Consider the following 24090-nt stretch of genomic DNA (forward strand, 5'->3'; position numbering starts at 1 on the left):
ACCAACCGACCTCATTCGCAGCTCATAATTACCGTATTTTCCCAGACTACAAGGCGCACCTAAAAACCCTAAACTCCTCCTTATGTTTCGATTAATTTTATAGTGTGGAAAATATGGTCTTTAATAAGGGGGGTAAATGTAATCCACTGGTAATTAGTGATATGGAAGAATTTTTCAGTCACTCGATTGATCACTGGAAGAAAGAAAATATGCTGAACAATGGCATGATTTTTGGGGAAAGATAAGATTAGGTTATTTGCTTTTGAAAAACACTTTTGTAGACATGTTGGAATAGGAGAGAGTATTCCACATGATATGAGGCCAGACCTGTAAGAGGAAACAGGAGCCATAGTGATTGAAGACTTTCTTCAGAACATCAATTGGGGTACAGTGAGCTGACACTGACATATCCATCCAATGTGGCAGGGCTCCAAGCCTTGAGCTATATTTGTTAGCTGACATTAATTCCTTGCTCCAGCTTGACTCTCAGAGCCTTCCCCTCACTCATCTTCCATGACATGGCAAATCTATGGCAATACTATCCAGCACTCTGGCCTTATTTAAATATTTTACATCCTGAAAATAAAGATGATGAATCCAATGTGGGAGTGTCCTTCCACGTACAAAATTAATTTAAGCATGTATTTTTTTGTTATATAATTCCACTCAGTATGGTGCAGAGCTAAGTATGTATATATATATATATATATTTATATTTCCACCAACTAGTACACAAAGCAATGAAGCAATCATTGCATTGTGATTTACTATTTCTCCATGCCTGAAGATGACTGTGTCCCCACGTTCATGTTGAGCCAATGAGTGAATGACTATGTAAATACTACCCTTCATTTTATTATTGTTTGTGCTTGCCTATTCGCGCTTTCTAACCTCAGAAAGACACACCAGGGACATGGAATTTCTCTCTAAATACACAAACAGAGGGATGGCATGCCAAGCCTCAGGGGCTGACTTCGGCTTCCAGTTAATTAACAGAATGTAGAACATTGTTGTGACCACTATTTTGGAGATCTAAAAAGAGAGTAACATTGCCCTTATGAATTAAACATCCAGGACAGTATTCCTTATCATGACTGAATGACTGCATCTGACAAAAGAGTCCATGTGTGCTTCAATTACTTCACTTGATTACCTCCAATGTATAATACTTAAAGTTGAAAAAAATGTATCATGTTACAGCAGTTTGAATGTTTGAATACACTTGGATGACATATATATGTTTGGGCTGCTTGAAAAAAATAGTTGTGTAAGGAGTTTACGGTTCACGGATCCCCTAACCGCCTGATGACGGTTAATGGCCTGTTTTTAGGTCGTGGCAAAGTTGTTACTAGTCCATTCCTTAATTGTCTGCCCAGTTCTTTTTTTGGCCCTCCCCACTGGACTGTGCCCTGGAGACTTATCTTGGCCATTCCTGACGATCTTGACACGTGACCATAATACCGATCTTTTCGTCCGCGCACAGTTCACAACAGCTAGTGGTAGGGTCCAATGTGCCATTTTGTTTGTCAGATCGGATAAGTAGCTGATTCCAAGAAGTTTTGCATCTCAATGGCCTAGATTTTCTTTTTGAGTTTTGCTGTGAAGGTCAATGCAAGTGTCAAGGAAGATGGAAGTAAGCCAGTGCTTGCATGAGCCTGAACTTTAATTTCACAGCTATGTTCTTGTCCTACAAATGGGTTTAAGTCTGGCAAGTGTGGCTCTGGTTTGAGCTATCCTGGCCCCGATTTCTGTCTCTGACCCCTCTTCTGATATGACAGCTCCAAGATTTTTAAATTTGGTGACAAGTTCAAGCTCTTGGTGGTTAATTGTGATGTTTGCGGGGATACCTTTGGGGTTGTTGGTCATTACTTTTTTTCTGTGCTGAATTTCATCCCAAACTGGGTTGATGTTTTGTAAGAGGTATATTTTTAAAACTAAAAAACAATTTAAATCAATATGTATGGTGCCTTCTCAACATTAAGATGCCGAAGTGGGTCTCATATAGAATAGAACAGAATATATCCATCCATCCATTATCTTCCGCTTATCTGGGGTCAGGTTGCGGGGGCAGCAGCCTTAAAAGGGAAGCCCAGACGTCCCTATCCCCAGCCACCTCCTCCAGCTCGTCCGACGGGATCCCGAGGCGTTCCCAAGCCAGCTGAGAGACATAGTCTCTCCAGTGTGTCCTGGGTCGCCCCCGGGTCCTTCTGCCGGTGGGACATGCCCGGAACACCTCCCGAGGGAGGCGTCCAGGAGGCATCCTTATCAGATGCCCGAGCCACCTCAACTGGCTCCTCTCAATGCGTAGGAGCAGTGGCTCTACACAGAGTCTCTCCCGGATGACTGAGCTTCTCACCTTATCTCTAAGGGAAAACCCAGACACCCTGCGGGGGAAACTCATTTCAGCCACTTGTATCGGCTGAACAGAATATAATAGAATATAATAGTGTATAATATTATATAATAAACTAAAACAGAACAGAAAAATACAAAATAGAATAGAATAGAACAGAATAGAATAGAATGACCTTTATAGTCATTATACAATATTACAACAATGGTGTTGTGCCTCTCCTTTCAGTGGAAAGTAGGATGAGGTCAAAAGATAAAAATGTGTAAAAAGATAGATGTAAAAAAACATAATATTAATGGTGTATATTATATATGTGCATATTCACAGTCGCAGTTGTACAGTACATAGTGCCTAAAAGTTTGGTACTGCAGACCGGAAACCAACCTCAAAGAATTCTCAATTCGCATATAACATAACACAGGTAGCTATACTCTTTTATACGTCAAAAGAGATTATTCCAGGATCCACATGGTTTCATAAAATGCACAGTCAAAATGGCTAACAATGCATTTTATGCTAGGAAGACAAGACTATGACCCCCCAAAAACTTTTAGAGGTAGTTGAAACATTTCTACTTTCCTGAAACCCTTTGTCCAAGATAGGTACTGATAAAACTCAAGGTCTTCACCTAATTGCAAACTAGGAACACCACTTGAAAAACACCAGTTGAAAGAATGTAGAGACCAAATACCAAATACAGAACCTCTACAATAAAAACCTTTTACTTTTTTTTATTTTATTAACAGGTACAGTATATTGTTTTTCTCTTTTTTTCTTGAATATGTAATGAATAAAACAATATCCGGCCAGTTTATTGAATATTTTTCAGTCGTGTTTTTAGACATTACAGTGCCTTTTTATTTATTTGCCTGAACTGAGACTGACACAAGCTCCTTACAGACAAAAAAAAATCCAATATATAATTGTAGCTGAAAGTATATCAGGGCTAAATAATCACATAGGTCACTAATCCAAAATCATGTAAGTGTTGTGTGATACACACAAACCTTGCCTACAGTCAAGCACATCGGATTCTAAAAATGTAGACAGTTTCATTCATTTTGTTGGTGAAAGCCTACTGTAAGATCGTCAATTTAAACAGGAGCCTCTGTAATTACAAGCAACTCAAGTCTTCTGAGACACAACAATGAGGATTAAATGGTTTGACTAATCAGGAGAGACAAAATTGGAAACAAGAGCTGGAAAACACAGTTGGCCCACTTCCAGAAGTTGGCAAAATAAACCATGCAGCCGGCTCGGTACCATGGGTAAAGGCCCGCCCCGTTTCCTGGCTTCCAGAGGGGGCTCCCCGTGAATCGCATTTGGGTAAGGGAAATGCTTCTTCATTTATCAGGCTCATCATAAGGACCCATGATTTTTCAGACCTATCACATGGGACTTGTTGGTCGTGGGCAGTGTTGGGAATAATGCCGTTATTTAATGGCATTATTTTTTCATTAACAAATTATTTTTTCTGCCATTTCAATGCCGTTATTTTTTTGATTGTCAAAAGCGGTGCATTAATTTGGTGGCACAAGGCAACAGTGGCGTGTCCGCGCACACCTGACACCGTTTTCAGCAACACGGTTTAATGCTCGTATCTGAGTTGTTCACGTCACATAGTTCCTAGGACAGACCTAGGCACTCCACTCCTCGAGGGATGTCCTGAATGATTTTGGAGGTTTCTCTTCCTCAACTCAGGTGATACAAATTATCAGCTCGTTGCAGGACATATGGCCCTCGATAACCGGAGTGCCCAAGTCAGTACACTCAAAACTCTCCACCACAGGAATGTTAGGACTTACAAACAACTTCAATACTGTTTTGGTTAATGTTCTTGATTCTGTGGCGCCCCTAAGGCATAAATTCTGACCTAAGAAGAATACACCTTGGTTTGCTGAAGAAACTAGGTTACTCAAACAAAGTTGCAGAAAACTTGAACGAAATTGGCGCACTACTTCCGACTGGCCTGGTGTGACACTTTGCTGAAATATAAAGTAGCTCTTGGCTCAGCTAAAGCTTCGTTTTTCTCTAAGATTATTGTTAAACATAAGAATAATCCGAAATTTTTGTTTGACACAGTGGCGAAACTTACCAGACAACAACTTATCCCAAATAGTTGCACTTATTCTGCTTATGACATTATGGAATTTTTTAATAAAAAGATTCAACTAATCAGGAATGAAATTTTAAAAGAACGCTCTGTATCCTCCTCCTATATCAAAGATGTGGAGGTGTTAGGTATGGACCGTGTCTGTGGTTGTTCAGAAACATTCTCCAGTTTCAATGATTTGTCCCTTGATAATCTAACACAGATGGTCAGTAGGGCCAAACAAACTGCGTGCCTGCTCGATCCGTTTCCAGCTTCACTGGTGAAGGATCTGTTTGGGATCTTAGGACCATCAGTTTTAAATATTATTAATATATCGCTATCCTCAGGTATTGTTCCTGTAGCCTTCAAGTCTGCCGTCATTAAACCTACGCTTAAGCGACCTAACCTTGACCCAGAAAGCCTAGGTAATTATAGGCCAGTGTCAAATCTGCCATTTTTTGCAAAATTACTTGAAAAGGTCGTTGCACAGCAGCTAAATGACTTCATGTCAGAAAATAACCTCTTTGAAACTGTCCAGTCAGAATTTAGGGAAAATCACCCTACTGAGACAGCCCTGGCTAAAGTAACCAATGATCTCCTTTTAGCAATAGATTCCGGTGCCTCATCAATGTTACTGCTGCTCAATCTCAGTGCTGCTTTTGATACTGTCGACCACAACATATTACTTGTTTGTCTGGAATGCATTGGTATCTCAGGAACTGTACTCTCATGGTTTAGGTTCTACCTGTCAGACAGGATGCAATGTGTTAACTATGGCAATCTGACCTCTAAACAATCTAATGTCCCCTATGGTGCTTCACAGGGCTCTGTACTTGGCCCCCTTCTTTTTAGTATTTATATGATCCCGCTTGGTGACATTATCCGCAAGTATAATATTAGTTTCCATTGCTATGCAGATGACACTCAACTGTATGTGCCACTGGAAACAACTGGACAGTTGAGTTGTAGAAATCTGGAGGCTTGCCTTACTGAGATTCAAAGATGGATGTTACTTAATTTTTTGCGCCTTAACCCAGAAAAAAATGAAATGTTGATTATAGGTCTGGCTCACTGTCGTGAGTTGTTTTCAAACACTACCCTGAACCTAGACAAATGTAATATCACCATAGTGACTCGGTCAAAAATCTGGGTGTTATATTTGATCCTAATCTGTTGTTTCAGTCACACGTGAAAAATATTACTAGAATAGCTACCTACCACCTCCGTAATATTGCGAAGATTCGTTCGATGCTGTCCCAATCAGATGCAGAGGTTTTAATTCATGCGTTTATTACTTCTCGGCTTGATTACTGTAATGTATTGCTTTCTGGTCTCCTGATGTCTAGCATCAAACGTTGTAGCTGGTTCAGAATGCAGCAGCTAGACTTTTGACTAAGACCAAAAAGTTTGAGCATATTACTCCTGTATTGGCCAACTTGCACTGGCTCCAAGTCCACTTAAGATGTGACTTTAAGGTTCTCTTATTAACATATAAATGTTTGCATGGACCTGCACCCGCTTATCCCTCTGATTTGATTTCCCCCTATGTTCCTGCACGGAGTATGCGCTCGGAAAATTCCGTTCTATTTTTGACTCCGAGAGCCAAGAAGTCTGCAGGCTTGAGAGCGTTCTCCATCCGGGCCCCGGTGATATGGAATGCCCAGCCTCCGGAGATAAGATCTGCAACCTCAATGGAAGTTTTTAAATCAAGGCTTAAGACACACTTCTATTCCAAAACTTAAGATTGACGCCCATATTCTGTATTGTCCTGTCTTTTTCGGACTGCCTGCCTCGTGGTGATACGAAGGAGAAGGACGATTTGAGATGAGTCAGCGGACCAGCGTTTGACCTGAAGCATGTCAACGCCTGCATGGACCAGCTGGCAGAGATGGGAAACTGCGTCGTGGACGTCATAGACTTTCTGGACTAGTTTACAGGCTGGCGGTTGTCGCTGCTGTCATGCACTTTCCGTACAAATTTTCAACATGTTACCTAGTGTTTACTATGTTTGTGTACTGTAATGCTAAATGTAATTCACCCTGGTCATCCTGAAAGAGGGATACCACTTGTGAGGTCCCTTCTCAAGGTTTCTCTTTTTCCTCACGCTTAGGTTTTGAGTTATTCCATGCCCGCATGTTGGTTTAAGATCAGGTAATTGTGTCATTGTAATCCTGTGCAGTCCTTTGAGAGATTTTTGTGATTAAGGGCTATACAAATAAATTTGACTTGACAGCAGGTGGCCTGGTGTTTGAGTGGTTAGCGTGTCTGCGGCACAGTTCTGAGCAACATTTGCATGTTCTCCCCGCACTTGCTTCCTCCCACAATCCAAAAACATCCTTGTCAGTTAATTGCCCGGTCCACATTGTCCCTAGGTGTGAATGAGCGAGTGAGTTGCTTGTATCTGTGTGTCCTCTGACTGGCTGGCAACTAGTTCAAGGTGACCCCTGCCCACTGCCCGAACACAGCTGGGATGGACTCTAGAACCCCCACGACCTGGTGCAGATAATAGATGGATGGGTAACAGCTGTGTATAGCCAGTGGTGTGCCGTGCTTTTCACACCTACACTTTCAGTGATGGCCTTTAGTAAAGGACGACAGGAGCGGGCTCTCCACAAATGAAGAACTTCTTCAGGGATTCTATGTTGTCGACTTCAAATTCGCTGAATATAAAAAGGTTAAAATTGTTTTGTGATTGATTTTTACATACATATTTTCATTTATGTTTCCTGTGTTTTTCAAGGATAATGTGTTTTACATAAGAAATTTAAAGTCTATTCATGTGTTTCATAGTTTATTTGTTGCTTCACTGAACGGTTGCTTGACATTGAAGATGCTTAGAATAAACAAGTTAAAAGTTTGAATAAGTTTAAGTTTCACTGTAGAGCAAAAAAACAAACAAATTTTATTGTAATTTAGTAGCATAGTAGATTTTAGACTTTGGTGCATTGCCATCCCTCGTCTATATTTCTCGAGGCCTAAACCAACAGCTTTATCGAACACTGATGTTATGTTTCACGGGCTTCAGAATTCTTTGTGAAGGCCAATGGGCAGATTACTGACCCTGTCAACGAGTGACGGCTTAAATTTGATTGAATAAATGCTTGTATATGTATACACACATGTGGAAGCAGCACAACTAGTAGGGAAACAAATGAAAGGAAGCTGACAGACACTATTTATGGACAAAATATCATTACATTTTTTAAGCCAACAGAGAATGTCTAGCAGGCCCTGATGGCCCACCACCCTAAACGGCAGCAAGCTGAGAATCAAAGACTTAAAATAAAGCATTGGAATGCTAGAGATAATGAAATTCTCTCCAGTAAACTATTTATCTACTAACCCAGTCCTTATTCACTCTTCATTCGTAGAGAAACAAGACAGGCAGTTGTGTGATTATGGTGCAGAAATGTGGATATTTTCAAATAATATATAATAGCAGTTTGGGGCTCCACATTATGATTGAACTTCTTGCCATTCAGTGGATGCCACCTCCAGCTTGTGTCATAATTGCATCCTCTGTCTGGTGAATTAACGTGGGGGTACCTAATGATGACAGCTGTATAGGCATATGCCACATGAGAAGTAAGCCTGAACCCTCAAATTTTATTTAGAAGTATTCTCCTTTTACCAATGTGTAGTAAGCAACAGTAGAATATTGCTAAGTCTTGAGAAAATACTTGTTTCCATGAAAATTTCAGAGAAAAAAACGTTGGGTTTTTTTTTTGTGAAAGGATGCTTTTCAAGCAAAACTTTCGCTTCAGTCCTTTTTATATTTATTTGTGATACCCACGATATCTAAAACGATGCTTTCCATAAACACAAGGGCACTTGCCTGCAAAATCACATTTTATTGCAAGTAACCTATGCATGAACAATGCATGAACTTTGCAAAAACTTTTCAGCCCCTGATGTTTCTGGTGACATATTCACATGATTAGGGTCGTCATAACGATTGCGGTCATGCACGAAACATCTTCCCTATCCACCCAAATGATGTCAAAGGTTCTTTTTCTAGAAGGAATAAACCTTTGAATTGTTAAACTGTCCATACTTATATGTATTCGCTTTTCTCATCACACTGCGTGTTTGCGGCAGATGGGCCACCGACACACTGCCATACGGTATCATATAGTGGAAACAAGATACAAAACAAGGCACAAATTGTGTTGACAAATATCCGATCAAAGCCACTCCTGCCATCTAGTAGTGATTTATTATACTTAAACAATTGTCAGAAACTTACTTACTGATAAGCATTGCCAAAGCCTTAAGAATTGTGACAAAAAAATAACAGTAATAAAAGTATTTTTACATTTTAGCACTCATGGTCAATGCTTCATACCTTATGGCAATGAATGGGTTAGAGAAAATCCTGTTTAATTAAACTTATCTTTTTTATTAACTCACACCCCCAGCAAAGAATCCACAACTTGATTTTTTTGTTGCACTCTCAAGATGAGGCCATTGTAAAAGTCACGGTTTGATAACGAAAATAAATCTTTTGAAAGTCAATGAAGAACAATGTCTCGGGAGGAGAATGAGGATGCTGAGCCAAGTGCTTCCTGTCTTTAATCAAAGAGCATCCTTTGTACATTCTCCCTAACATGTGGGTTGTTCCTTTGTCTTGCTCCTTCATTTCCCTGTTGCGGCATACAAATAAACCTCCATGCTGGGAATTTGTTTGCTCGTTTGTGCTCTTTGAACTGCCTACATGTATTTTCTTTTAATAATTCCACTGCAATTGGAGCAGCTGGAATAGCTTTGAGGGAGAAAGTGTTCCCAAAAAAATCATCTATGATTACAAAAATTACTTTATCTTGCAAACTGTAGAGCTGATAGACAATGAAAGCGACAACATCACTGTCAAGGGATGAATTTGATTCTCAGCTTTCCACCTTTTTCACATGCTTTAGAGCACGTGTTCAGCATCCATTTTTGTTATTGCTGTTTTTTATGTTATTCTTTTCTCTCTTTACATCTCATAAACAAAGTTATAATAATTTCCCAAAAGGCATTCAAAGTAAACCAAAACGATCATTAATCAAATAGAAATCTTGCATTTGAGTCACCTTAAAGCAGGGGTTAACAACCTTTTTGAAGCTGAGGGCTTTTTCTTGCTTACTAGCACAAAGGGCAACCGGTTTGATATGCATTTCTAAAATTAACTAGTGTTTCATTACTACAATCTTATTACCAAAATTCACAAATTCTAAGTTGCAGTTTTTTTCCTCGTTTGGACAGGTGTGTGAATTATACTCCGTGCGACATATATGTGAATTTATTAACAGATCATTACTTTATTGAGTTTCAGATTTTTATTAGCGATATTGTATATCACTTCACAAGATATTCTCACACTATGCCACAAGAGGGCCCTTTTAGACCTGTCTAGATCATTTCAACCTTGTGGTTGGTGACATTTTTCAAAGCAGAAAGGCTTACTGTCTTGGAAGAGTAGTTTACCGGTAAAAATGACTCAATTATATGCACGTGTAACGTTAGTATATCGTGTTCTGTATTTTATTTTATTTTAACTTGCCTTTCAAGAGACATTTATGTTTTTGAGCTCATCCATTTGTGACCCATTCATCCATCTATTATCTGCACCGCTTATCCTAAGTAGGAACGTGGGGGTGCTAGAGTCCATTCCCGCCGTCTTTGGGCAGTGGACACCTTGAACTGGTTGCCAGCAAGTCTCAGGGCACACAGAAACAGACGACTCACTCGCTCATTCATACCTGGGGACATTTCAGAGTCACCAATGAACCTGCCTTGCATGTTTTTGGAATGTGGGAGGAAACCGGAGTGCCTGGAAGAAACCCACGCAAGCACGGGGAGAGGATGCAAACTCCACACGGGGATGCTGGTAGCTGGATTTGAATCCATGACCTCAGAACTGTGCCGCGGACGTGCTAACAACTCAGCTGCCGTGCTGCCCGCAGCAGAACCATTAACAATTCAAAGGACTCTTATCACACTGGCCACTGCCTCCGTGACACGTTTCCCTCTGCCAGGTTATTACACCCCTTAACAAGTGCAAAGATATAAAAATATACTAATAATAATCATTTGCAACTTATTTGCTGGTTTTTGTTGCTGGTTGATATTATTGCACTTCTTTTCACCACAGTATTAGTACCATATTTACGACACTAGAATAGAATAGAATTTACTTTTATTGTCATTCTTTGTAACCATCCACACAGAACAAAATGTCGATAGACCTGACCCATACACTTAAACTGTAGCGAGCCGATGCAGCCGCAGCCAAACAGGGCGCCGCCATTTTAGACCCAACTGCTGTATTGGGAGTCATTAGGTGACCAAACCCCCCAATTCCAACCCTTAATGCCAAGCGCCAAGCAGGGAGGCAATGAGTACCAATGTTGTAAGTCTTATGACTCGGCCGAGGCTTAAACCAGCAACCTCCCAGTCTCGGAGCGGGCGCCCTACCATCTAGGCCACCGAGCTAGTATAAGGCGCACTGGACAATAAGGCACATGGAATTAAAAATACAGTAGGAGCTAGGGTTGCATAAAAACAACAAAATTTAAAATAATTGATTACATAGAACATAAATTAACATTAAGACATCTGGTTTTGCCGCAAAAATGTTTTCATATATAAATGGTCACTGTGCCGTCCTTAGTCCAAAATGATCCCTTTTTTGCCAGTTAGTGAACGACGTGAAACAACAAAAAAGGATTCGCAAAAAACATTAAAAAGTCGCGTCTGTGCTGTCTTTTTTTATTTTTTTATTTTAGCAACAATCAACTGTTATCCAATAAAGTCATTATCTACCCGTTGAAAATTTTTGTCAGTAACATAATTTGATTACTATAATGTTAAAGTAATGTAACTGGATTACTTTGGATTACATTTGGATTACTCCAATACCGAATATGCTAAAAAAAACAACAACCCCAAAAACATAAACGAAATTACGAAATTGTGTTTAGCATAATTGAACAATGTAACTTTGAAAAAGGAAACCAAGGTTAAGTAATTTGTCTTTCGTATGGCAGACCAGATGTGCTCTGTTTTAGTTTACAGTGAAAGGACATTAAGAACCCAATATTGTTTTAAACACCCCAGCTCAACACTTTCTAACATTTCAACAAACTGCATTCCTTGTTTGAAGTGGGTATGCCAAACCTCTTAAAAGTGATCAAACAACAAAAAAAAAACACCATTAACAGCAAAATACAAAAATAAGATAATTGTTAAAATCTACTAAATGTCCTGCATCGCTAGCAATCAACTTAGCTGCCTAATGCCCAATGCGCACGTTAACAGCCTAACAAAACTGCAGGCTCAAGCCAATTCAACAAAATAAGTGCCACATTGAACATACGGCTCGTGTAATCTCTTTATGTCTCTCGGTCAGTGATTGAAATCATGACACAGTTTGTCTACCGGCACATTATGTTAACTTAATAAAGTTAGAAATAAAATTGTAATCCTGCAAAGTGATTATCTTATTTTACCTAACTTTATCTGTAATTTGATGACAACTTTTTTTTTCTGGAACTGTGAATATCTTGATTACGTAATGTCGTTACATGTATTCTTTTACCCCCCATCCCTGTGCAATACCACTCTGAAAGTTTCTCAAAGGCAGAACAGTGATCTCACACTGGAACAAATGATTGTCAACCAAACATTATCTATATTTATTTGATTAAACATAAACAACTAAACAAAAAATAAACAATTGGATTAAAAACTCTCAAATAATTGACTGAGCACTAATAGTTGGATAATGAAAAAAAATACTATCATGCTCTTTGGTTATTATAAGAATCCCTTTCATCGTTGGTTGAAATGGGCCAAGAAAGTTGTATAATTAACATGTAAACCAAAAGAGGGCAATCGAAGACCATTCTGTATGTTTGTCGAAGGCATAGAATTTACTGTAAGCAGTGTAATTGAATTGTAACTGTACATTTCAAATGTATCCACCACATTTTCTAGAATTAAAATTAAACCGCATTATAAGGTGCACTTTCAAATTTTTCACCACTGGATTCAAAATGAGTCACAAGTAGCAACGTTCTATTTTTAGCCACGGGCCCATTTTTTTAAATACATTTTTCACAATTATTAAATTTGAAAACACTTTTCCCGAGTTTCATAATCCACATTAATGGTAAAAAAAAAAACAGCGATTCAAATACAATATTTTCAATTTTTCTTACCATGTTTATATATGCACAGATGCCTTTGTTAGAATCAAACAGAAAAAGGTGGATGGAAGTCCATAACTCGAATGGCCATATCTTCAAAATCGTTCATCATAAAGCTTTTGATCATTATTTCAAAGCTGATTTATTATACTTTCCATTGATAGTAAAACCCAGATCTGATATTTGCACCACTGTCATTTCGGTAGATCAGGTCACATTTGATGAAACCAACACGACACATTTTGTTCTTTCCTTTTTCTGTCCTATGTCTTTGGATGATGGGATCGCATCAAGCTGGGTAAAAGTGAGGCAATAAGTGCAGCCTGCCAGTCAGAGCTGATTGTGTTGCTAACATGTTGTTCTGGAGCACCTGCCTGCAGATAACAGCCCTATCTGGTTTATACAGGGAAAATGAGACGCAAGATAGAGCTCATCAAGACATATCACTGTGGCCACAGGCAATTAGCAACTTAAGCTTGTAAATCAGTGGTCGGCAGCCTTTCTTGTATCACGGACTCGGTTTAAAGACTGACTATATTCTCGCGACCGGTCCCAATAATAATATTAGTGATAATAACAATGATAATGGTAATCATATTAATAATACAGCCAAATCTACTATGTAAACACTAGACCAATATGGATCTAGATCACTGGTTCTCAACTGGTCTCAATTCAGGACCCACCATTCCACTCTAATGACAAGCTATAACCCTGATTAAAAAATAGAAAATAAATTAACTATCTCAAATGTATCCAATGAATGGATTGTGCAGTAAAAGTACTGATAGTAGAATATAGTCAAATTTGAAAAAATAAAACAAAAGGATCAGCAAAACCAAAAAGACTTCAAGTACCGTATAAACTCACACATACGCCTACATCAAATATAAGTGACCCTAAAAAACTGCTTTAAAATAGCCATATACCAAAAGAAAATCAAAATATGAGTAGAGCGTGTACCAAAGCATCGATCATAATTTAATCATGTAGTTAATAAAGATTAATATACTGGTAAAAACTTAAACATATAACTTTTTTAAACCATTTACTGTACTTTCTAGCAGTGCTTCAATGGCAAAACTCGTACACCATTTTCGGAATTTTCAATTGTTTCCTTCTTTGATTTAAACATTGTTGTCGCTGTTTTTCACGTTTCCTTCCCCTTATCTCTTTTTGGGATACCGTAAATTCCGGACTATAAGCTGCTACTTTTTTCCCAAATGTTCAGCCCTGCGGCTTATTCAGAGAAGTGGCTAATTTATGGAAAGACTGCAACCTTTAGCATGTATTTTCTGTAAAGTTAATGTATAATATGTATTTGCAACTGTATATCTTTGTAATGTATTTATTTTAGAGATTTATTCTGTTATGTGTTCTACGGACAAATTAAAAATAAGGGGCGGAGCAAACGTGGGCTGATGGGAAATGTGGTAAAGCTGAGTTACCGGTAGATCTGTCTGTTGTCGCAGCGGACAATAGTGGATATATATTTTCCCCATCCTTAACTTTGGAAATATACATTTTGTTTCCTTGGATTACTTTCAACGGGACCCCGACTTTACAAGTCTGCATTATACCTTAATTACGGGTATCATTTTCTATTTGTGATGTCAACTGTGGTCCTGGATTTGTGTACTAACCAATATGGGTTTTTCATGGCCAATATCAACAGCGTCTGCTTCACGGCCAGAAATTTCTGACCACTCCATGCATCGGCCCGGTATTGCAGTACCTCCGGGAACGGTGCATTCGCAATGATCGCAGCAAGGCTTTAGGGCTCGGACCTTAGCTTGGCCTCTTGGCTGAGAGTAAGTGTCCCGGCTCCTAGGCTTTGTAGCGTATTATGAACTGACCGATAACGGATAATGAATAAAGAAAATAGAACAATAACCTTTAAAAAATACCCCCCCCCCCGTAATGATTGGAGCAAGGCTTTTAGGCTAGTATCGTAGCTTGGCCTTTTAGCTGAGAGTAAGAGTCTCGGCTCCTAGGCTTTGTAGCGTATTATGAACTGACCGATAACGGATAATGGATAATGAATAAAGAAAATAGAACAATAACCCTTAAAAAATCCCTATAAAACAAACACAATAACAATAAAATTATTTTTCCGCCTTAAACACCATTCAAGCAGGGCATTTTTGCCTCTACTGTGTAATTCTTATTTCGCCAGGGCACTGGAGCGTGACCTCCTTAAAACGGGTTCGCGACCACTTTTTGTGTCCCGGAGCACTGGTTGAGAAACAATGATCTAGATGACATAGGAAAAGGTATTTGATGTTATCTCATCATCACACTAATTTTACTCACAGTACCACGATGTACAACCTTGTTTTGGGTGAAGTATTTCCCAAAATGACCCATTACATTGTACAACATGGTACCGTGGGTAAAGATAGTGTGATTATGAGATAAAACCAAATTCCTTTTCCAATGTCTTCCACAATCCCAAAACCGAGTCGTTGGAATTTGGCACTCTCACCTTTTAGCAAGGCTTTGATGCTAGGTCCTTAGCTTGGCCTAGCAAGGCCTTGATGCCAGGTCCTTAGCTTGGCCTTTCTATGAAGTCACTATCTTTGATTTTTGCATTTCGGAGATGGAATATGAGCTTGCTCTGTCCACTCCACGCATCGGCCCGGTATTGCAGTACCTCCGGGAACGGTGCATTCGCAATGATCGCAGCAAGGCTTTAGGGCTAGGACCTTAGCTTGGCCTTTTGGCTGAGAGTAAGTGTCCCGGCTCCTAGGCTTTGTAGCGTGTTATGAACTGACCGATAACGGATAATGGATAATGAATAACGAAGATAGATCAATAACCCTTAAAAACCCCAAACCCCCCTCTCACCGCCGCAATCCTGGTTTGATTCATGTTGCAAATTCGGTCAGCTAACTGTTAGTGTGTAGCCAAAATGGCAACATAAGCCTTGTAAACACTGCGTGCAACTGGTCGAATCTAAAAACAAGCACGTATTGCAAACTAAAGTTGAGCACACAATAAGTCATTTATCAGATACATTTAAATATTTATCTAATTATTTTATTTTCTTAGGTGAAGCATCTCTTGATGACAATTAGGCTACACGGTAACAGTTAGTTGAAGCTAAGAAAATAACAAGATATTTTGCTGAGATAATAAGTAATATGGACTCGATAGCAAAGGTCATAAAATTGTAATTTCACTTAACTGATATGAAGAGTGTGCTGCAAAAACACGGCCATTTCCGATGAGCACCTCGGTCCAATATTTTGGCTTTATTGCATTTAATCACAACTCACTTCTTTTTTTCTATTAGAAGTTTCCGCTTGGTTCCTGCACTTCTTCAGTTTAGGTTTACTAACCTTTTTCTCCGATTCTGGCACCCAAACACACTGCATGACGACATACACCCAAATTGCAGCAACGACAGCTTTCTTTTCCCGTCTTATGATCCTGCACGTGACGTAAATTTTGAAAGGGTCTATACAGAAACAAATTTGCTATGACTAAAAGTAGGTCAAATTTTTCCGTCTTTGCGCACCAATACCAAAACACCCTCAAACTGGTACGGCTGCGTGGCACAGTGTTTGCCGACCACTGTTGTAGATGACACCGACTTTTGTTGTGACTCGATTTACAACTGAAATACACGTTGCAAAAGAGCTCAGCTTCTGTTCAATTCTTTGAACTCAACAAAATATGGAATCATTGGGAACGTGTTAATGAGGGTGTTACCCCGAAATTAATGCAAGTCTGCTATCAGTTTAACTTACTTTGATGAATAGGTTTGCTTCCGAAATAAAAAAAAAATGCCTCAAATTACGGCGCTTTGCAACCTTTAAAGAGGCAACAGTGAGCAGGAATTAACAAGACAAATGACCAGTTCTGCAAAAAAATTCTTGGCTGCTTATTTTGCAAATTTAAAGTATTATTATTCTCATTTTTTATTTGCAATCTTTGATTTGTATTACTAATTAATATTTCTTCTAAATTATTTTCTAGTAGGCGGCACGGCGGATGGGTGGTTAGCGCTCAGCCCCATGGTTCAGGGTTCAAGTCCATCTACTGCAACCTCCCCGTGTGGGGTTTGCATGTTCACCGCATGCTTGTGTGGGTTTTCTCCCACATTCCAAAGACATGCATGTCAGGTTATTGGCCAGTCCAAATTGTCACTAGGTTGGAATGAGCGAGTGAATTGTCTGTCTCTGTGTGCCCTGCAACTGGCCGGCAAACAGTTCAGTGTGTCCCCTGCCCACTGTCCGAAGCTAGCTGGGATGGGCTCCAGAACTCCCATGACCCTACTGAGGATAAGCAGTGCAGATAATGGATGAATATTTTCTAGTAAAAATTATAAAAACACCTATGGTGTGAATAACGATCTATCATGACATGCATACATTAGGAGTGGGCTATCCTTAGCTTACGCTAGGCAAGCTTTTCGACGCTGACTCAATCCTGTTTCGGCTCCCGTCTGTTTCCTGGCTTCGACCCATTTTCTGATCTCGACCACGTTTTTTGCTCTCCTGTCCTGGCTACTGACCTGTTTTTTCTGCTCCCGACAACGCCATCGCTCGCCACCGAAGTACCACTTACGCGTTCAGAGCAACTTGCTCCCTGCGAACAGCGATCACCAGATCGTGTGTGCAATCCTTTCCCTTCTTCCTAATAAAACTGAGAGAAACATACGCAAGTGGGTCCTGTCTCTGTTCTGGTCCTGATAGTTTTAGAACAAAAGTCAAGAAAGTAAAAAAAATAAAAATCAATTAAACAAAAATATTTTATTTTCTGGACTATAAAGTGCACCCAATACCCCAAATTTGGCAGACACTGATAAGTGTTCTGTATAATCAAGTAAGCCTTTCCAGAGCTGGAAACGCGGTAAATAAATCCAGCGATGCATTATTATAAAGAAATGCTTCAAACATACGATAAGCTTTTAATAATTATTGATTATTTTTTGTTGTGAATATAGTAATTCATATTAATAAATGAAAAATAAAAACACTTTTAATTGATCAATGTATAGCGCAAATGATTGAGAAATATATTCTTAAAAATTTGATTATTTTAATTGTTTGATTTCATTTGAATTTTTCTGATTTTATTCCCGTGTCAGGTATACTGAAAGAGATGCTTATATAAACATGTTATGAATCATGGCCAGCATAGCCCAAACCACAGCCGCACTTGCCAGACTTAAACCCATCTGGAGGAACAAGAAAATAGCAGTGAAATCAAAGATTAGATTCAAGCAAGCGCTGGTAATTTCTATCCTCCTCCAAGAGATATGGACTCACAGCAAAACTCGAAAAGAAAATCCAGGCCTTGGAGATGTGATGCTACAGGAAACTTCTAGGCATCAGCTACTTAGCACATTGGACCCTACGCAGAACTGTAGTCAACTGTGCGCAGATGGAAACTTCAGCAGTATAGGCACATCACAAAATCATCAGGACTGACCAAGATAATTCTCCAGGGCACAGTCCAAGGGAGCAGGAGAAGGGGAAGACCGAAAAAGAACTGGGCCGACAACATTAAGGAATGGACTGGTGCCAACTTTGCCACGACCCAAAAACAAGACAGGAACCTTCAACAGTGGAGAAAGCGTTCCAGGGTGCTTCCTCATTGGTGCCCCGATGACCCGTGCAGTTAAGGGATCTGTGAACCGTGAACACATCTATTTCATACTGCTGTCAACATTACTGGTGGGCCACATACTATATTATTGTTTTTTGACAGGCAGCGGGCCAGTAGAAATTTGATTACGGAAGCGTTACTGTTTCCCGGCCGGACCTTGGACATGGCTGGTATAGATCGATACTACCAGATATTTACTTGGACTGGATCGATACTGATTCCCAGTATTGCCCAACCCTAATAATAACTCAACTGCACATTTCGTGTACGATTTCGTTGTGTTTAAGAGAAGGATTGTTTTGAAACAACAAAAGCCTTAAAATGTAACACTGAATGTGCATCTTAATATATTGGCTTATTCCTTTATGAACATTCTTGGACTGTATGAAAGTGTATGATAGCCCAGGGGTGGCGAACACGCGGCTCTTGGCCAATCAGAATGCGGCTCTTTGCCTCATCATATTTTCTATATACTGTGGCTCTTTGCCTCGTTTCATAGTTTTTTTACCCTCTTAAAACACACCTGAATCCACCAGAGTTAATAACAAATAATAAATAATATTTTGAAATTAATTTGGCAGATTTGTTGTTTTTATGCTGCTCCGGACACATAACTGACATCACATAACTAATCATCAGCGTAGGTTACGTCTAATGCTGGGAAATTAAGTAAACATGAGCGTGCAGACTGTTACCCTCATGGTCAAAATGGCAAAATGCAAAACGAAACGGAAGTAGTATTATGTGTTTTGTTATGTGTGTTATGGGAAATAATATGTTTTTAATTGTGTGTTTTTTTGTGTGTGTGTCTGTCTGTCTGTCGTGGCAGGTGAGTGCGTGGAGTGGCTCTTTGACTCTCACAGTTAAAAATTTCGGCTCTTTGTGTCAAACGTTTTCGCCCCCCCTGCCATAGCCCTTAACAAAAAAAAAAATCACAATGACCTGCCAGCACAACAGGACAGCAACCACAACATGACGTTTCACATCCTCCCATTCTATGTGTAAATCTCAATTAGAAAACATTCAGGGATATATTTTTTGAAGAACTGATAATGGAAGCAGCATGCTCCACACTTCCTGCTGCGTGCACCATATGTTCCACACATGACAACATGTGTCCTTCATAATGAGACTCAACTTGATGGAATCAAAACATAAACTAAATCCAAATTGTGTAGAACATGGGTTAACAAACTACACTAAATGGGCCATATGTGGCCCGTCAGGGTTTTCAATCGGGCCCGGCAAACGAATTGTAAAAATATAAGGGCGAAAAAAAAAAGAAATCCTTAGAATATCAATCGTGTGCTGTGAGGGCCTGCAAGTCCTTCTTTACTGTGCTCAAAAATATTGGAATCATGAGATGTTAATTATATTGTTCTCATGAATACTTTTAAATAATAATTTAAAATGGTCTGTCATCTTCTTTTCTTTGCTTCTTACTGGTTGCGCTGCTTCCAGATGTGTGCTTCCATATTTGAGCATTTAGCCAATCACATTTGTGTCACTAGTTGTTGATAGGCTCAAAAATGTACTTGTAGGCCATCAGAAGAAATTCTGAATAATAATAATGCAGTATCCCGTAAGATCAGTTTTCAAGAAAGCTGCTGGTTTGGCCAATGTCCAAGGGGCTGCCAGCCGGCATTTAGAAACATTCTTAAACTATACTTAGCTAGGGGTCGGAAATCCATCAAAGTGATCCTGCCAACAACCAGGAAAACTTGAAAGGACCGAACTGCAAAGGGACAATTTTTTGTGATGATTTAATAGCAAATTGTGCTGATTTCAATAGTGAAAGGTCGGGCACCTCTGAAGTGAGCAAGTCTTTCGCAAGCAGGAAAAGGTTTTGTCCGCCACTTTTAGCCTAATGATAAGATCTTAAGCTCGAGCCAAAGACCGACCTGTGCAGTTGGGTCAGGCCGAGCTTCTCTCTCGCTGACCTTTTTTTTAAATGATCAACTCCTCATTGTTCTTGTTTGTTTTGTTTATCTTAGATTTCCTTACAAAAGACATGCAAGGGGATTGCTATAATTTATAAAAAAGGGGAAATAAGCTGAGGTTGACAGGTATGCTAGAAATAAATACTATGCTCTGAAGGGAATTTTTAATTAATGCATGAGAAACTTGTATTAAACTTTCAGAAAACATAATTGAAACCACAAATATTTGTACTTTGAAATATAATTATCTCACAGATTAGGGAGCAGGTGTTTGACAGTGTTTGTGGCTGCAGCAAAGTAAAAGCCATTAACATGAAGCTAATTTTTCAACAGTGGAACTGCAACTGGAACATTTGAAATGAATGCCATACGATTTTTTATGGATGTACATGAAATGCATTTTTTAACCTTGGCAGATTTTTTCATGCACATAAAATGGAATGAAAAGTGACTATAAAAATGACCGGCCCATTTACTGGTCCAAACTCAGAATACATGCTATCCTGCCTGTATCTCACACTAGGGGTTGTCAATCCTGGGAATTTCGGTATTGATCCTGTTCAAGTGAATACTGGTAGGTATCGATAGATATTGATCTGATTGTTTGGAAATGTCATGATCATTGAATAATTGACCCCACTGCCGTCCCGTTTTTGAATTGCAATAAACACAGCACAAAGCTTTTCAGCACTAAAATACTTTCACTTTTGTTAAACAACTACAATGCAAACTTTGATGTTATAAAAGAATATATTTTATAATTGAAACGATTTTAGAACAAAATTTAAGAGAGTCAAAATAAAAAAGGAGCAATACAACTTAAATACAAATATTACAACGTCAACATGACAACTACAGTACCTTTTAAAAATATTTTATTTCAATGTTCAAATACAGTTTTTTCATTCATTCATTCATTCATTCATTCTAAATAAAATCACAATAGAAATTAAAATACCTTTTATAATCAACAGATTCAGGAAAAACAAAATTAACAAAAAACTGGATAACACTGAACACAACTAAAATACGTTTCATTGCACAATATTTTGAAAATAAAGTCAGCAGTACAAATAAAGCGTGAATACAATTGGATCAGATTCAAAAGTTAAATTTCATGTATAGTTTTAGAATCCACTCTAAACATGTTATAGTGTTAGCCAAAATGGGAAAATAGTATTGTAGTGTGTGAGAGAATAGTATTGTGTATATGAGAGTATAGTAGCGCGTGTGAGAGACAATAGTAGTGTGTATGATGAGAGAGTATAATTTGGTCCAAATTGGAAGTTAAAATGTATGTGTTCCTTTAAAACATTATCATAATGCTAGTTAAAATGGTAAGACAGTATAGTAGTATGTGTGAGAAAGTATAGTAGTTGTATGTGTAAAGTAGTGTGTATGAATTTATTGTCGTATGTGTGGGAGTAGAGTTGGATCCAATTTGAATGTTATAATTTATGTATCCAATCAGAACATTATTACGTAGTGCAAGCTAAAATGGGAATACAGTAAAGTATGACATGTGGGAGAATATAGAAGTGTGTTTGAGAATATAGTAGTATGAATGAATGAATGAATGAATGAATGAAAACTTTATTCGAACATCAAAATAAAAAACAGTACAAAAACAATAACTCAACAACAAAATAATAATACATAATATGTTCGAAAAGGGGTAGTAAGAAGCACATGCTTATATTCCCTACCCCTTCATCTTCCCTATTAAATACACCAATGATATAACAACAATAGTAATAATATTAATAATAACAGTTATGATATAACAATAGCAAAAATAACACAAAGTTAACCATAGTTCTAGACGCACTATTCCCAATCTCTCGTATCACCCATTTTCTTTATCTCTGTATTCCGCCAGTAATGTTTTTTTGTATTTAAATTTAAACAAGTGAATAGTTGGACATTGTTTGATCTTGTCTTGTAAATTGTTCCAAAGATTGACTCCACAAACAGACCCACACATACTTTTTCTGGTGGTTCTCACTTTTGGGATAATGAATTTACTACAGCCCCTTATGTTATAATTTCCCTCTTTCCGAATGAATAATTTATGGATGTTTTCTGGCACTATGTTTTTGTTGACCTTAAATAGCAGTTGTGCAGTGAAAAAGTTTACTAAATCATCCAATTTTAATAATTTGGACTGCAGGAATAAAATATTAGTGTGATCTCGATACCAGGGGCAGCACAGCGGCGCAGTGGTTAGCGCATGTGTGGCACAGTTCATGTCTTGGGAACCTCCTGCGTGGGTTCAAATCCAGCTCCAGACTTCCTGTGCGGAGTTTGTATGTTCTCCCCGTGCTTGCGTGGGTTTCCTCCGGGCACTCCGGTTCCCTCCCACATTCCAAAAACATGCATTTCAGGTGAATTGGCCGGTCCAAATTGTCCCTAGGTGTGAATGAGCGAGTGAGTTGTCAGTCCCCGTGTGCCCTGCGATTGGCTGGCAACCAGTTCAGGGTGTCCCCTGCCCACTGCCCGATGATTGCTGGGATGGGCTCCAGCACCCCCGCGACCCTACTGAGGATAAGCAGTGTAGCCAAAGAGATGAGATGAGATGAGCTCTCAATACCCTACCCTGTGTATGGTTCTAATTGCACGTTTTTGGAGGATAAAAACGGGCTGTAGTGAACTTTTGTAAATATTGCCCCAGACTTCTGCACGATATGTTAAGTATGGCAGAACTAGAAAAGAATATAATAAATACAAATACAATGCATTATAGTTTAAAATGAATTTAGCTTTATTAATTATTGAAATGCTTTTTGATATTTTAGTTTGTATGTGTCTGATGTGTATTTTCCAGCGTAATTTATTGTCTATTAAAAACATTTAAATTTCGGGAAGGTCTCGGAGGACGAATTAGTATAAACAATCCTCCTTAAGGGAGGACAAGAGATAACGGCAAAGGGCAAACTGACCTAAACTTAAAAACACTTCCAAATAAGGACGGAACCCTGTGCATGCCACGTGAAAGGGACGGGCTGCACCGTTTACACATGCTGTGTTGAAACTATAAAGACCCACGCATATATAAGATTCTCTGAGTTTTCTTGTTGAAATTGTTGTATCAATAAAAAAGAGCTCCCTCTTACGTCATTGATTCCTGCATTCTCTGAGAACACGTATGAGACAAATTTTCGATCGTTATCTTCTTCAACACTAGCAACCAGTTCAGGGTGTCCCCTGCCCACTGCCCGAAGATAGCTGGAATGGGCTATAGGACCCCCCGCGACCATACTGAGGATATAGGGTGCAGATAATGGATGGATGGATGTTCACGAACAGTAACATGTTTACATTTTTTGTACTTGTTGCTCCTTATAGAGTGAACTCTATTTATGTGTATATGCAAATTTGCCACAGTAGCATGCCGCTTTACCACACAAATGATACCTGGCATTGTCCTTCGACTACAACAACTGTTACAGAGGATAATCAAGAGATTCAAACCCAAAAAGCAGCAATATAACATAAATGCAAACATTTTACAACAATATCACAAGAAAACAAAAAACCCTATAAACTGGACTATAAGGTGAACCCAGACACCCCAAATTTGCCACAAATTCGAAAAAACGCCTCATAATCCAGTACGGCTTTCTAGAGATGGAAATGCGGAAAATATATTTGGAAATGCATAATTATAATGAAATGCTTCTACATACTGAACTCGTTTTTGAATGAACCGATTCTTATTAATTGTTAAACCAGATTTCCTAATATTGATGTTCAATTAAAGTTAAAAGTTTTTATCTTTTTGTTTTAATTTAATGCGCCTTATAGTTTGATGACCCTAATAAAAAAAGTCAAGCCTGTGATCAATTTTTTACTGGCCTCTGTCACAAAATCCTTTGGCCACTTTGCCCTTTGATTTCTGTG

General features: G+C 38.8%; 1 protein-coding gene and 1 pseudogene across 2 annotated transcripts in view; one reads left to right on the forward strand and one right to left on the reverse strand.

Annotated features, from left to right (window-relative positions):
- Positions 1 to 24090, reverse strand: part of LOC148363353 (tetraspanin-9-like) — a 407202-nt gene that overhangs the window by 87353 nt on the left and 295759 nt on the right. The gene's annotated exons all lie outside the window — the stretch shown is intronic.
- On the forward strand, positions 15183 to 15309 carry LOC148363355 (U2 spliceosomal RNA; annotated as a pseudogene).

Source organism: Urocampus carinirostris, chromosome 7 (genome assembly GCF_059441175.1).
Source record: "Urocampus carinirostris isolate Australia breed hairy pipefish chromosome 7, RoL_Ucar_1.0, whole genome shotgun sequence".
Classification (NCBI taxonomy): Eukaryota; Metazoa; Chordata; class Actinopteri; order Syngnathiformes; family Syngnathidae; genus Urocampus; species Urocampus carinirostris.